Source organism: Drosophila serrata, unplaced genomic scaffold, assembly GCF_035046125.1.
Source record: "Drosophila serrata isolate PLE 108 unplaced genomic scaffold, ASM3504612v1 contig_116, whole genome shotgun sequence".
Classification (NCBI taxonomy): domain Eukaryota; kingdom Metazoa; phylum Arthropoda; class Insecta; order Diptera; family Drosophilidae; genus Drosophila; species Drosophila serrata.
In genome coordinates, this window is record NW_028257014.1 from 407,004 (window position 1) to 423,909 (window position 16,906).

The window sequence follows — 16,906 nt, forward strand, 5'->3', positions numbered from 1 at the left end:
AATGTTTTAATGTTAAAAAGAATATTTAAAAAGGAAAAGAAGGAATTTAAGATATATTTTCAATTATAAATAACTAAATGGAAGAAAACTCCAAAAAATGATGTTGCATTATAATTAAATAGATAATAACATTTTAAGTTAATGTAGATTCGTGTTTAAATCAAAATATTTCCTTTCAAGCTCATTAAGTCCAATCAAGATTTTTTCAAAAATTCACACCGATAAGGCACTGACAAATTGTTAGATTTAATGGCTCTCTACAAAGATAAATAAATATATTTGTTAGGAATTTTCTGTGAGAGTCATTAGAGAAATTAGCGAAGCTTTGTCTATCGTCGCAGGGCCTTGACTAATGGCCTATGATGGTTCCTAACTATCCAGAACTCACTCTGGGTGGCTCTCCATATTGTGGCCCAGAAAGTCAGTCCACAAAACAACAAATGTAATAACAATAAAGGCGGTCACATAAATTACCCCGACAAGTGGAGATATTTGGAGTTAGCCAAGCGAAACCCGCTGCTGCTGATGGTGGCCTCCGACTGATGATGTCTTATCAAAACCGAGGTAACTTTCCGACTTCCTAGCCATGACATTTTCCGTGTGTCGTCTGACTGTCGTTGGTCCGCGTGTTCCTGCCGCCTTTTGCGGTTCAATAAACCATAAAAGGGCTCATTAATTATGCGCATATCGCGCCTACAGGGGCGGAAAATGTGTCACTATATGCTCCGGTGTAGAAATGGAACTCTTCGTATAATGTCTGCCTTGTTACAAGGCGGTTAAAGATCACTTTGAGGAGGTATATGGGTTTTTTAGAGGGGTTTACTAGGTGCAAATCAAGATGAAAATAGTTTATGTAGTTCAGATATAGCTAAAACAAATTTTTAATATCGAAATATATATTTTTTGATATAGTATATATATTTTCCCAAGCTTAACCTTCATAAGAGCATTACAAATTCACCTAGAACTTTGTCTAAAACCACGTTTTTTTCCCTTTAGCTTGTTATCAACCCCTCAATGCCTTTGCTCTAGTGGAACCATCCACATGTCAGCGGTTGGCAATTAATTAAAACAAGAAAAAAAGACGAAAAAAACGCCAACGAATTAAGCGGGCCCGAAATGCTTGACATACTTTTGACATGCCCAGCCGAAATAAATTTGATACTTTGATACGGGGGGGAAAAAAAGAGAAGAAAATTGTGGTGAAAAACTGGGCCTAGAGCTAGGTGTTGCCAGCTGAGAGCGACCTTTGGCTGATTTTTGCTGTTCGCAGTTAGTTGCATTTGGCATGCAACAGTTTTGCATTAAACGCAGAAATAATAATTAATTTAATTGACAGCTTTTGGGGCTGGGCTCCAGACTTCGACAGCCCAACAGCAGACATTGTTGACTGACTGACTGACTGACTGAATGCCACGCAGGAAAAGCTAAAGCCAGAGCTAAAGCTATGTACGAGATCGCGGCAAAACACACCTCGAAATGTGTCAAAAAGGCAAAACTTCAAAGCAGCCAGCCAACACACACAGACAATGTACAAAGGCCCCCAAAAACAAGCCAATAAAATAAGAATCAAGCCGGGTTTGCAAACATTTTTTTATATATTATTGCGTGGACTGATTACAGACTCAGCAGGCACCAAAGAAAAATCAGGGCGAGCTTCATGAATGGATCGCCGTCATGATGATGATCATTACAACTTCTTCGCCGTCTGGCATTCATTCACAAAAAAATATAAAGAAATTGTTAAAATAAAAAGAAACCAGCAGGAAGGCAGCAGGAGATTCTATGCACGGAGAAAAATGAGATTATATGGGAAAAAATTATAGCTCACTTTGATTTTAGATAAATTATAAGATCTTGAACAGAAAATAATTATTTACTGAATCCAACATAGCTTAGAATCTCTTTACTGAATGGTTTTTTAAGGTTGCTCATATTGAAAACTAAAATCATTTTATTAAATATAATAGGTGTACAGGAGACCCCTAAAATATTAAGCCTTTTTAAGCTCATTATCAGCACTCTTTAATTATATATTTTTATAATCGATATATTTCTCTTAATGATTATATGATAATTATGATAATTAAATAGTTCTTTATATGGGTATTACATTGTCCTTTTTATACCCTTGCAGGGTATTATAATTTCAGTCAGAAGTTTGCAACGCAGTGAAGGAGGCACCTCCGACTATATAAAGTATATATATTCTTGATCAGGATCAACAGCCGAGTCGATCTAGCCATGTCCGTCTGTCCGTCTGTCCGTCTGTCCGTCTGTCCGTCTGTCCTTCTGTCCGTCTGTCCGTCTGTCCGTCTGTCCGTCTGTCCGTCTGTCCGTCTGTCCGTTTCTACGCAAACTAGTCTCTCAGTTTTGAAGCTATCTGAATGAAACTTTGCAGTTAGTCTTCTATATACTCTCACTCGTATATATGTCGGAACGGGCCGGATCGGACGACTATATCATATAGCTGTCATAGGAATGATCGGAAAAGTTTTACAAAAAATATTATAAAATTTTTATTTTTCAACAGAATTTGACCAAATTTGAGATATAGCCATTTCATATTATTCTACAATTTTGTGTTAAATTTTATGAAAATCGGACTACTATATCATATAGCTCCCATAGGAACGATCGAGAAATTAATACAATTAAATTTATAACTTTTTTAGTTTTCAGCTGATTTTCATCAAATTTGAGGTATAGCCATTTTATATAAGTCTTAAATTTTGTGGCAAATTTCATAAAAATCGGACGACTATATAATATAGGTGCCATACAAACGATCGTTTGATGTAGAGGAAAAATGCAAATCTGTGAATGTAAAACTGCAAATATAATATGTATAGGTGAATGAAATGAAAGCAGGTATTACTTCATTGTTTTTTAACACAAATATATATAATTTATATTGTATGGATTCCTATTCATAGAAGTTCTATCTGCAAGGGTATATAAACTTCGGCGTGCCGAAGTTAGCTTCCTTTCTTGTTTTTTGTAATATATATCATATATACGAAATCTTTTGTTTTTTCCAGTGTTTAAGCAACCCACGAGCCTTATGGCTCAGTCTTAGCGGATATCATTAAGCCAGGCTTTTGTTTTCTTTTACTTTATTTTGTTTCCAACCAAAACGATCGCATTTCGTGGCCGTCGTCGTCTGGTTTCATCTTCGTCTTCAAGTAGGCGCGACAATTGCAACAGTTTTTCTGTTCCCTTAAGCTCGTCTGATGGTTATTTCTTCTTGAATGAAAAGTGAATTTCTGTGGCGGATCGAGAGGTGTGCACACGCGCTATAAGGATTGGCCGATCCGCTGATTGACATGATCATGATTTACACCTTTCTGGGTGCGTACGGGAGACACCCACCTATGTATGTGTGGCAGTCAGACAGAGAAAGATAATGCTATGATCCCTGTTGGATACCGATTCCTGAAGGCAATGCCCTCCTGCACACTAATTCGCAGATAAATAGGTCTAACAAGAGGTATTTTCTGGCTTTATAAATTACAAAATGCGGTCTACAAAACTTATTATATAATTTTTATTAAATGTTCTTTATATTTCTTAAGTTTTTTGTTTGGTTCTCCCCATTTGCTGGCCAGTGTAGGCCTCAACTAATTGTCTCTGGGGCCATCAAAGCAACACCCGCACAGCGTTCTGTCTTTTTTTTTAGCCGCTGTATCTGTATCTGGAAGATAGCAATCTGCGTGTGCCAACAACACGTCGTCGTCGTTAAATTACTACGCGACTTTTAACGCGCTAAGCACTTGGGTTTTTTCGGGATGTGGATCTCTCTGGAGTCTGTTGGTCAGGAACTTGAGCTTGATCTGGGGCCGTGAGTCACTGGCGGGCGAGTTCATGACCCCCAAGTACACATTAAGCTGTACAGTACTGTTTATTTGCCTTAATAAATCAAATGAAGAGTTAATCAACAAAGGGCTTTTCTCCGGCAAAGTTTTCGCTTAATTTTAATCCTTTCCGTATCAAATAAGAACGCCACAAATTTTCACCGCAAATAATCATAATGAATGAGGCTGAATGAGGGGTGGTGGTGGTGGTGGTGGTGGTAACCCCGAACTCTGACCTCCCACCTACCACCCTCCAGATTCATCCTCAATCCACGAACCTCGTGCAGCATCCTCATCCCCATACCCATACCCAATCCTCGAGCCACTTGCAGTTTGAGTTCTGTGTCTGCTGTTTGATTTCTGAGTTGTGTTGCTGTTTTGTTCGCGCGCGGCAAAAGTCAACAACAGTTCGAAACGTCAACAAAACCTTTTAAATTATTATTTGCCTTTGTGTTTCATTGTTTAACTTGGCAGGCGGGGGCGTTGTCTACGAAAAACAGGGGTTGCTGGCTGCATAACCCTTCCTTCTTGAGAGTGCCAGCTTTTGATTTTTGAGCGTGAGAAAAATCTAAGAAAAAATACAAAAAAATCAAGAATTACTTGAGATTTTTGGGTGCTTATTATTTGATTTATTAGATAAATATTTTACATTAAAAATTAAAGAATTTTTGCTTAAGAACTTAAGGTTTTTATTATGTATTTCCTATGGTATCTAATGGTTTGGATTTATTTTAACCAAATACAACTAAAATGTAGATTTCCATATCTTCAAATTCTGTTTTAGCTATTGGAACTAAAAGTCTTTCTTTCTCTTCTCTTTCCAAACAAATAACATGAACTAACCAAATTGAGAAATGTTGTAAAAGTACGTTACAAAATCGATTTCCCATCCCAGTAAAGATGATCATCTTTTGCCAAAAGTATCTGTCAATTTGAAACACCCCTTGGATCTTCGTTCCTTCACATTTTTGCACATTCAAATTTCACATTAATTTAAATTTATATTTTTTATGGCATGCAAAAAAAGGGTTTCGATCTTTTTACATAGTTGATTGCATCTTCAATAGACGATCAATATTGTCTTTTGTGCTTAGGACACGCAGATCTTTTCCTGGGAAAGAAAAATCTCCTCAGGGTCCTGGGAAAATTAAATAGTATGCAAAAAGCAGGAAAGCAAAAAAGCCGCTGAGGAGAGGCGAAACACCCTTGGGCGCACACAGATGTCATCCCATTAGACGCCGTCTAGCCCTATCTTCTTGCGATGCAAATTACCTTTACCTAGGAGGAAAGCAACCCTTCTTCGGCCGGGGAAGAAGATGCCACCGAAACCCATTTGAATACTCATCTTCATCCGTTTGCGCAAAAAGGGTTCCCTCATCTGCATAATTTTCACAATAGGCGATCGCGATCGGACAGAGAACAACCCTTAGAGATCGCACCCCTTTTTTTTTCTGGTTCAGGACAACACGTGCGTCCGTCCTGAAGAAGACGCTCGCTCGCCAGACAACCGGAGGAGGAGAAGACGGTTGCCCGACCAAATATCAATTTTCCTCATTCTCATGCAAATCAAATGCCGCCTCAAATAAATAACACAAAATGTGACATCAAAGGGGAAGTGAGTGGAGGGAGCACGAGTAAGAGGATCGGATGGTTCAGATCGAGAGATCGTCGCCGGGGTCGCGATCTCGGGTTCCTTGGGTTCAGCGCTAATCTGTCTTAGGGGTTGTTCCTCCTTATGGTTGCTCTGTTTTGCCAGGCAACGTCAACAGTTTCGGAGCTCCGGAACTTGCTCCTTTCGCCCTTAATGGACAACCCATTATTAGGAAACTCGCGTCTTTTTCGCAAACCCCTTTCACGATTTTCCTTCGTTTTTTGGCAAAGGTCTCGGTCTTTGGCCTTTTGTAATGCAAATTTTCCCTCCGGAAAGGAGTAGGCTCTCGCGGTATTGATCCTTAATTTATGCATAAATGCGTCACCTTTGACTGCTGTAGGTAGTAGTAGTTGTGTCCTGATACAAATAAAAAAAGGGTGCTGTGCCGGCCCTCCTAGCTAATTTTTAATTTATGCAAAACTCATTTCCCTACCTTTATCGCGATTATTGCGTAATTCGAGACACACACACAGGCTAAGATGGAAGGAAAAGTGAAAAGAAATTTTCCTTTTCGCTGCATGTCACAATTTTTCGCGTATGCAAATCCCATTGTGAACCTGCCCCGTCGAGGCCGTCGAACTCCGGATGAATGTGTTGTTATTTCGGGTTCTGCCTTGGGTGCTGCTCCGCCACACACACAATCGTTTAGAAAATTTAATTTATTTCCCCTGTCGCTGCGAACGGAACTGAACTGGGAACTGTACCATTGTAGCGAATTTTCTATTTTTCCCAAATTCTATTTTCGGCTGGCTTTTTTCAATTTTTCATTATTTTACCGGGGGCAGTTTGGAACAGTTTTTTTTGCTACTGTTTTTTATATAAGAGGGTATGCAAAAAAGGTTTAACCCATTCGAATTTCTATAAGGTTTTTAAGTCTTTGGAAAATTGATGAATGGAGGTTATAATTTAGGTTTTATATTGCAAGCTGTACTAGAACAAGAAAAGTTGTTAAAGGTTTTATTAAGAAAGGGAAATAATATTTGGGAGTTTAGTATTTTCTTTTAGAAATCTTAAAGTAATTTATTGAAATATTTAAGATACTGTTTTTTCAGACTAAAATATACAAAAAAAAGAAGTCCCTGCTTATGATTTTAAAGAATAATATTTATGATGATATATGACGATTTTTCTATAACCCAAAGCTTTAGATACCTATAACTAAGCCAAAAAACGATTAATTTCGAATCGGAAAGCTGTTCTGAGCTAGTTTTTAACAGGTTAATAAATTTGCATACCTAAATTAAATTTTTAAAATATTACAGTTTTTCGAATTTTTCAGAATGTTAACAATGTGAAAACCTGGTCTAAATTTTGAAAAAAAAAATTATCAAAAAATTTTTTCTTTCCTACATGCCTAGAAAGATTCCCCGGTTGATACTGATCAACAATATATATGGTTTATAGGGTCGGAAATGATTTTTTCACTGCTTTTCAAGCTTCTGACTGAAAGTATAATACCCCGAAAGGGTATATATTTATCTAAATATTTATATGACCATTTTTCTACAACCCACAGCTTAAAAATTTCATAACTAAGCCAAAAATGCATTAATTTCGATTCAGAAAGCTGTTCTGTGCTAGTTTTTAATAGGTTAATAAATCTGCATACATCAATTCAATTTTTAAAATATTTAAATTTTTGTCAATTTTTCACATGTCAACTATGCAAAAATCTGTGAATAAAAATTGAAAAAATTTTCAAAAATTTATTTTCTTTTCTTAATGCCTAGAAAGATTCCCCTGTTGATGCTGATCAAGAATATATATGGTTTATACGGTCTGAAATGACTCCTTCACTGCTTTGTAAGCTTCTGACTGATAGTATAAAGTGGTCAAAAATGCATAACAATTTTAATTGTTTAAATATCCAATATTATGTTGTACAGATATTTATTGCGTTATATACTTTATAATTTTTTTTATTTTTATCTAATAATCATTTCTATGTATTTTTATTGTGACTCACAATTTATAAACTATTTTTCCGCCTGAATTTTCCATAGTTTCCCTCCGAACTAATTCGGTTTTAACCCGTCAGCTTGCTTTTGTTTTTCCCTATTCTCTTATCAAATTCAATTTCAAACATTTTTCCACCGTACGCTTTTGTTCAATATCTTTTTTCGCTTTGGTCTCTTTTTGATTTGGGGAAAAAAAAAACTGAAAATGAAAATGCCACCTGAAAATCTCATTCTCTTTTATGATACCGCCAGGTTCGGTCGGGTTGTGTTGTGTCTGTGTTTGCGGCAATTTTCTTTCACTGTTTTATCAATTTGTGTGGAGCTCGTTACTTATTTTTATTTATGCCGCTCTGTAGCCAGCTTCCCTTTGTCCTCCTCCTGGCATATCTATTCACCCTTTTTGCAAATTTTGCATAACCCGCGAGCAAAGTTCCTAACAGAAATAAATTCTTTTTATTTTGCAGTTGATAAGCTCGGGTCCGGGGTCTCCTGTTCGTCGTAGCTCATGCATTTTCGGGACTCCTGTCATATATCGCATCTCGATAGCGAGCGGTCCTGCGAGTCCTGCGAGACCTGTGAGGGCGGAGTGCGGAGTGCGGTGAGTGTGCCTCTGTCTTTGTGTCTCTGTGCTTTAAGTGTTATGTTGTCTCGTTATTTATGACTTTACACATGCAAATGCCGCCACCGCCGGAGCCGTGTGCGACAAGCGCTCGAGCTTAGTTCCATTTCACTGGAGAAACGCTCGAGTGGATCGGGCATGGGTTGGGGCAAAGCTGACTGAGTGGCACCCTTTTACCTGGCGGCATAGTTTATGGATGACATTTCCCGCACTTTCATTCAAAAATTGCATGGAAATCGAATCAGTGGCAGCGATGGCGGAGTAGCCCCATCGAAAGCTGATTCGATTTTCTGCCTTTGGCCAAAGGGGAAATTTCGAGGTCTTCCAATTGCTTTGTCGGCGAGCTACTAAAATTTATATATCGTTCCGTACTATATCGATTGGAGTCAGGGTTAGGAAAGCTACCTCTTAAAGCGATATCTCAATTTGTTTTGGGGGTTTTCAAAGGGGAAATCATAAATATTTGTTACCATTTTATTTTAGATTTCTAAAAGGTTTAATGGAAAAACGATTTTACGGTTTTACGAGGATCTCATAATTTACATTTCCACAAGAATATGTTTCTTTATATGTATGCATTATTTTAATTTTATTAATTAACAAGAATCACTTTGTATAAGGTTAATAATTCTGTTTATGAGGACCAGGAAATCATTTGCTCTTTAGAAATCATATTTAAATATATTTTCCTTAATTATTCAACCGAATGTAAAATAAATGCTAAGAGCATTAATCTTAATTATTCAACATAATACAATAAAACTCACTTTCCTTTCATCTGATTCTCCTGAAATATAATAAATTTTTATGGCACTTTCAATACTTTAATTGATTTTCAATTAGGATACTTATTTAAATAAAAGGTAATAAATAAGGTATACACTTCAGCATATTCAAAACAAATTACTTTCTGCACTTTATAAAAACATAAAAATATACGAAAAAAAAATAAACATATTATAAGCAACAAAATCACACAAATCCTGTTGTTAAGATACCCCTCGTTTTGCATTTAAAACTCTCCAGATTCTCGATATATTTATGGTAATAATTAACATCTGTGGCAGCAACCTGCTCCGGCAAATGACTCCGACTCTGTCACAAATTGCCATGACTTAATTATTGTCCCTCGGCCGCATCCTCGCGCCTGTCATAACATTGGTCTCTGGGCTCTGGCCCAAAAATTATGCGCATAATCAAAAAGTCAACACGCCAAAAAGGCTATGCGCAGAGATGCCGCCGACTGCCATTTGAATAATTCAAAAGCTGAGCTGAGCTGGGCGCGTTGTCCTTTGCGCAGGCGCTTCCTTGTCTGTCTAGCCGAGGTTGCATTTTAATTAAGCGGCGCATGCCGCACACACAGAGGCATCCCTCGGAACCCGGGAACCCGGGAGCTCAGGAACTCCGAACTTCGGGCCTGTTGCGCCGCCGCAATTACAAATTCTAATTTTATGCTAATGCTCCTGTTTTCCGCTTTATTTTTGCTCCGAGTCCTTGGTCCGAGCGGGCACATTAGCGCCGCACTGCCGATCTCTGACGTCGCCTAATTATTATGCACCATAAACGCAGAGACGTCATTTGTATGTATTAATTTGAATGTTAATAAACTGGATTTCTTGACCCACTAAACTAGAGACCACCGATGCTGGGGCGCATTTGGTCAGGCTCTTTTTTTATACTTTAATGTGCAAATCTCGTACAGTATTAAATGAATAATTAGTTGTTGTTGTTGTTGCTGTTCGCTCGTGTTTCTTATAATTTATTTCGGTTTTTATTCGTTAGGCACATGAATAATTCAGCTTTGGTGTAGCGCCTTTGTTTGCTGCATTGTTTGTTGTTGATATTGTTTTTGTTGTTGGGTGAAAAGCCGTAAAATTCATATTGATATAAATATTAATATGAAACAGAGAATTCCTCTTATAGAAAACCATATCACAGGTATTATGGATACATTTTAGCAATTACATGGCAACAACGAGAAAATCAACTGTGTTGACATGAGAGATTGTCGGTTGATTTACTGGCCAATTGTTTGGCCAATTAGCCAAAGAAACGTATACTTTGTCAGTCGACCGAATTAATGAGGGTGTCCATCAAGTTAGCAGGCCAAAATCAAACATTTTATTGCATGCACCATAATTTGACATTAATTATTCGTAATCGAGGTCCGAGTAACCATTAAGGAAATCATTAATTTTAATTCGGAAAGGTTTTCTATTTCAATTTTTATTAGTAAATATAAGTACATAGTTTGAAATATAACTTTATTGCCTTGTAGGGTATTCTAATTTTAGTCAGAACCATATAGTTTTAAAGAGTAAAATTCGAACTCTTATCTTGACTCCTTGCAAATTTTGCTCTTCTCTCCTCTCTTCTCTTTTTAATAAGCTTCCCTCTCAAACCACTGCTGACATTGACTTCATTCATTGTCAAACTATCAAAGAAGGTGAAGTGAAATAGTAGCAGCATTCAGTCTGTGCTAAAAATAGATTATCGTCAGATCAAATTGTGATAACACCTGCAAAATTATGTGAATCATTTCATTAAGCAGTGATAAAATGTATTCATTCAACCTCTGACCCAAAGTAAACGCTGTGTCTCTTTTCAGTTGGAATTATGCCAGCCGGGAATTTAATTGATCAAGTGCCAAAGTAAATCCGGAAAATTAAAATTAAATTAAAGCTTGTAAAGCCGCAATAAGATCACGTAAGAATAAAGTAAGTGATGGAAGCCAGCTTAAGCCCCTAATATGTACAATAGGAGGGTTTTAATTAGAAGGTCAAGTGAAGATCGCTTCAGGTGTGAAATCGTTGATCAATGCAATGTTAAACGAACGAGGAGGGTGAAGTGGAATAGGATAAGAAGAATTCAGTCTGTGCTAAAAATAGATTATCGTCAGATCAAATTGTGATAACACCTGCAAAACTATGTGGGATAACTTCATTAATCAGTGATAATATTGTATTGTATAACCTTTGACTAAAATTATGTTCTTTGTTTCTTTTCAGTTGGAATTAAGACTGCGGAAAATGGAATTTATCCAGTGCCAAAGTAAATCCGGAAAATTAAAAGTAAATTAAAGCTTCTAAAGCTGCAATAAGATCACCTAAGACCATCAGCAGCCGCCAATATGTACAATATTATTATTAAAAAAAATTGGAAGTTGTCAAACAAAGATCGCTTCAGGTGTAAACACCGTAAGAAACTGTGGAAACCGAACAAAAAGAAAAATAGAAAACCTAAACACCTGCGGACAATGCATATTTGTGTAAGTGTGCATAGAAAGCTAACTAAAAAAAGTATGAACTGTTTTCTTGCAGTGTAAGTGTTTTAAGTATAAGATGCGCGAATTTACCTAGCGATTATAAAGTGCAGTGCTGATTAATTATGCTAAAGATCAGTTGTGTGAGTTGTTCGTGTGTTCTTTCCATTCCTTTCAATTTCTTTTTGTTTGTTTTTTTTAAGTGTTTAATTAATTAAAATATTAATTTTGCATTCTGTGTAAAAAAGAGTAAATCCAGTGAGTGGCCAGAATTAAGTGAGTGCAATAAAAATGGCAAAAAATATGAATGAATGCAAATATAAATATTTTTTTTATTATTTTTTTAAGTGTTAATACAAATTTGTAATATTGTGTGTGAAACTAAAGGGAAAGGAAGGAAAGAGTCGTAATCTCGTGAGTGGCCAAAATTTAAAGTGTGTTGTGTGTAATTTAATTTATAATTCAACAAAAAAAAAGACAATGAAGACAATGAAGACAATAAAGAGAAGAAAAACAAAGAACAATTAAGAGGGGTAAGTGAGAAATTAATGTAATTTTTAAATTAAATGCATTCCGATTTCCTTTTACTTAATTTGTAAAAATTGCATTCTGTGACCAAATGGATTGGTAAATCAAATTTTAGATTGGCGTTCATTATTTCTAAAAAAAAATAATTTGCTATGCATTTTTTAACTAATTTTTTACAACTAGCAGGGGATAAGATTCTCTTATTTACAAGATATTAGCAATAATTATTACTACAATAAATTCTCCCTTAGTTCGATCGTTAACATTTCTTTGTGTTTCCAACATAATGATAATGATTTTAGGGCTCAGAATATATTGCTATCGAGGATATTTCCTTTATCATAGCCATAAAACCATTTAAACCTTTTCCGATGCAATCCGTTTTTTGCGGAAATCACTTTAATTTCACTCAATGGAAGATTCTTATCAACCGCTTGAACCTTGAACCCATTCTTTAACCCATTCAGCAATCAAGTTCATCCCTGTGTCGTTTTTTTTTTTTTGTTATTTTCTTTAACCCACGCAATCAGCATAGACAAGAACAACAAGAAATACAAAGGGTAAAAGCGGGGAAGAAGCTGTAAAAAATCCGTTGAGCATAGCAAAACCATAAAAATCACACCTACGAGTACGTTGTAATAAAATGTTATCAAAAGTGTTGCTTGCCTGGTGTCCTTGCTGTCGCCCTTAACCCGCTGTATTTTCCATTTCCCGATTCCCGGTTTTCCTTTTTTTTGTTTTTTTTTTTTTGCATATGACAGCATAAGAGGCAGCCGCATCAGCAGCAGCAAAATGGCAGTGGAAAAGCTGGACGGAGGAGCGCCATTGTTAACCCTTCGATGCGACTCAGGCATCCAGGACATCCCACTCATAAAATATCCACAGTGTCTCGTAATGTGGGTGCGTCCTTTTTGGCCACCGTTGGCTTGTATGCGTGATTTTTGTGCCCTGTAAATGGTGCTTTATTCGAGGGTATGTTGTATTCCAGACACAGATGCGTCTCAGGCAGCTTTGTTCTTTGTTTATGATAAAATGAGAAGGACAATGGCATCTAGGTGTTCTGTGTGGACAATGCTGATTCAAAAATATTTTATTAATATTTAAAAAAGTTGAATACAAAACCCAGTAAATTAACTTGGATCTTACATTTGATTCAATTAATATCCTAAAATATTTCAAGAACCTTTGAGGTTGTTAATAGGTAATCTCTTAGTCGTTTCTTCGACTTTCCCCTTGTATTTTTTTTTGTATATTTTTATGCCGCCGCTGACTCTTTCTTTCTGTCCTGCGCTATATTGACAATTTTCCGTGGCGTTCGCCGCTTTTGCCTCGTCAGCGAAATAAACAAAAATCGAGCAATGTAAAATCGGAGGAGGAAAAAAAACTCCAAAGACAAATACAGTTGAGGACACAACAAAACAAACATTTCGGTCTGACAAGACGCTGGGGTGCTGTTAAATAGAGAAAAAAAAAATGAAATGAAGAGCGAAAAACCAGAAGGATAACAAGGAGTATGTACAACCCGGTGAAGAGGTGAAAAATTTTGTGCTGACGACACCAAGTAACTTGCTTTAAAAACCCCCGACGTACATTTTTATTGGTTCAACGCGAGAGGTTCGAGATGAGCGAGAAAGGAATAAATATATATATGTATATAACATATATCGCACAGCTCCCTGGGGGTTGCACTCAAGGAGGTTGAGCGGCAGGAGGATCCTGTTTAAGTGCAACTGCCAAAGGACTGCACAAGTATTTGTAAATCTTTTGAATTCCAACAAAAATCAGACACAGACACACATACATACTCCGAGCTACACACATGAGGGTGCATTTTGCAACCCTTCGCATGTTGCACACAGGAGCTGCAATCACAGCCCGGCGACATCTATTGTTCAGACGGCGAACTATCAGGCATGGCAAGGACCAAGGGGGAGGGAGGGACGGCGAGAATGCATAGATATTTATGTTGGGATTTTCTAATTTGAATTTGTTAGACTTTGCCGGCAGCCCAGAGCAAAGCGGAAATTGTTGCAGGAAGAGCATTCGATGCAACATGGCCTGGGCTGGGGTGAGTCCCTCTTGGGTTCTCCTGTTCCATGTACCGGTATTCTTGTTGGAAGCGGAAGTGTCGAGATTTTATGGGAAATGCCAGCAAAGGGTTAAGTCTTGAGTGTGTTTTGTGTGTACGGTGTGGTGTAGTGTGGTGAGGTTGTGTGATTAGGAAATGCATTTAAATGCCTTTGCTAAGGGAGAGGAAGTCAAGGAGGTGCCATAAATGTCTTGCCATATGAGCAAGCAACAACGAATATGCCTTAAACGGAAATTAATAAAATGTTAAGGAATACAACAAAAAATACATTGTTGCACAGAAAATTTATTACAAAAATTAGTCATAGTTTCGATGGTAACCCCGTAGAACTGTTTTATGTTAGCTATGCCACATTCTATGCTGAATTCTCCACACCTACCCACCAATCTCCCCAGCATCCTCCTCCTTGCAAAATCAAAGCGCCACAGAGACCAAGCCGAACGAACTCGTAAAAAATCGCGCTACAAAGGAATTCACTTAACAAATTGCGCAAATTTATTCATTACCCGCAAAACAACAGAGGCCAAGGAGAGAAAAGAGGGAACACCACCAGCAGGCGGCTACAAAACGTAGCAAAATGAAATAATCCACACTTTTCGGGGGCTTTATCATGCCGGGAGCCCCTTTAACTGGCCACCAGGCCCAGACCTATGGTCCCTGGTCCATGGTTCGCTTATCAGTGGCCACATCAGGAGGCAACTTGTGCGCAGGCCAGGCCAAAATGCAGCCAGCCACCAACTTCATCTCATCACCTTGGCTTAAATGCACTTGGGGAAAATTATAAATGGAGCCTCTGCAACAAAAACTAACAATAAATCCTTTCTCAGTGTCAGGAACGAAGATAGAGTAATAAGATCCATAACACCCATACAAGTGATTATTCAGAACTTTTTCGGATAACTCCTTAAACTTTATTGTCAGGGATATATAAAACAGTAAGTGGAGCCTTCTCCAGTTAAATTTCATATAATGTACATATTACAAATATAAATATATATATTTATCTATTAATTTCTTTCTGTGCTAACATCTCCAGCAGCCACGAAGCATCTTACAAATTAAAACCTCAGCACAAGGCTGCTGTTCTTGGTCTTCTTTAGCCCCTCAGTCGCCCAGAATCTGCGGATGCAGATTGGCATTGGGCGATATCGGGCTGCAGGAGCGCCCCTGCCTTCTGGGATCTCTCCATTCTCCGTTCTGGAATCTCCAGTCTTCCATTCTGAATTCTGCATTCAAGGGGCCGTGTGTGCCCAGTAGCAGTTGCGTTGTCGATACACCTCGCCAAAATCGACAATAAATTCCCCTCTGTGCCGTGCATGAAGTTTCTGAACCTCACCACCGATTCGTCGTGTCTCTTGGACGCTGGAAGACGAGTCTTTGGCGGAATGAAAGAGGCTTTTGCGGAGAAAGACGAAGCTTTGGTGGAGTCTCTGTGCCGTACGAGTACTCGTATCGCTGCGTGGTTATCACATTTGTCTCAGTTTCGTTCGCTTCGCAGGCCTCTGAGAAGGGAATACTCTTGGAAAGGGTCCTTGGTACTTTTTCAAGAGGTTTTATTAAGGAAGTGGCGATTTTTATAGATTTTTAACTGAGCTATAGGGTGTCTACAGACATTATTAATTTAAATTAATGAGAAATAGGTTTTCTTATTGTAAGCATAGTATATCTTATTCATACTTACCAGGAATCTCTGTCCTATATGCTTTTAATTAAAATTTCTATAATATCATTTCTTATTATTTGTTTATGGAACCACAATACGTTCATAAAGGGCATTCAAGTTTAGATACTCTTCCCCAAGCTAGCCCCCGGCAGCTGGCACATCCAATTGCTTGGTTCGACTCTTTTGGCCAAAACTGCAGCCGACTTGAAGCCAACTTTGCGAGGCCCAAAAGCCGAGTCGAAATCCCTGGCGTTGCGCTTTTCGATGCGGTGCACCGTTCGGTGTTCGCTGTTCGGCATCCTCTCCAGCTCGCAGCTCATCACCTCCGGTTGTTGATCGTTGCTTCGATTTGCTACATTTTTATCTCCTACCGTGAATTTCGTTACCGCTCGTAGCTACTTCAGCAGCCACCAAAGCAGCCAAAGGGCATTTTCGAGTTGATTTTTCGGGATTTTTTTAAAGAAGAAAACATAAAAAAAGAAACATACTCATACTCGTATTTGTTCTCGGTTTGGGGGAGGCGCCACGGAATCGTCTCAGTTGCGCAATGACATCATAAAAATCATTTAAATTAATTCGCAGTTGTCCCAACTTGGAGTCCATATGCTTTTATTTGTTTCTTTTTTCATTTTTATTATTTTTATGTTGCCTCGTCGATTTCTGTTACGCTTTTCCCCCCATTTTTATTTCGCTTTCTGTGTTCCGTTTCTGTTTCTTTCTTTTTTTTTTGAAATGACAAACGCGGCTGTTAATTTAACAAACGTAGCGCAAAGGACACGCGGACTGGCCATTACAAGGACTAAGTCCGCATCATTAAATTAAAATTGTCGCGGCAGCTAAGCGCTGGGTACTCCCCCGTTTTTCTTTTTTTTTATATATGTATTTTTCCCCAAGCAAACTTTCCGTTTTTTGTTACTGTTTTTTTACGCTTTATTAAAAATGCGCTTCAATTTAATGAAAGCCATTGTACAAATCGCCTTATGACAATTTAGCCGGGGCTCTCTGTGTACAATTTTTATGACCGTATAATGTCGCTGGAATGGATTTCCTTATTTTACTGGCGGCGGGGCTCCCATGCAAATCTCGGCGGCCACATCAGCACCAATTGGCCGGTGGCCGGTGGCCGAGATCCTGCCTGGGTGTTCCCGGAGATCGCCACTCCGGTCTGGCCGATGAACGATTTCCAGCTGAGTAATTAAGCCTTGTAGCTGCCAGAGGAACTCGGGCCCGATGTCTCCGATTTGGCCGCCTGGCGGTTGTCTAGTGTCACGCCATTAAAAAG

At 38.1% G+C, this 16,906-nt stretch overlaps 1 long non-coding RNA gene across 6 annotated transcripts in view; it reads left to right on the plus strand.

The window, feature by feature from the left end:
* The window catches only part of LOC147644679 (uncharacterized), a 140,410-nt gene extending 128,578 nt beyond the window's left edge, over nucleotides 1-11,832 (plus strand). For 3 of the 6 annotated variants that reach the window (XR_015270133.1, XR_015270132.1, XR_015270131.1), the window contains 2 exons: nucleotides 7,928-8,061; nucleotides 11,091-11,832. This is a non-coding gene — a long non-coding RNA (uncharacterized LOC147644679). Of the gene's footprint in view, nucleotides 1-7,927; nucleotides 8,062-10,690; nucleotides 10,800-11,090 lie in introns of those variants that run through there. The other 3 variants (XR_015270135.1, XR_015270130.1, XR_015270134.1) reach the window with 3 other exon arrangements.
* Nucleotides 11,833-16,906: the final 5,074 nt, after the last annotated feature.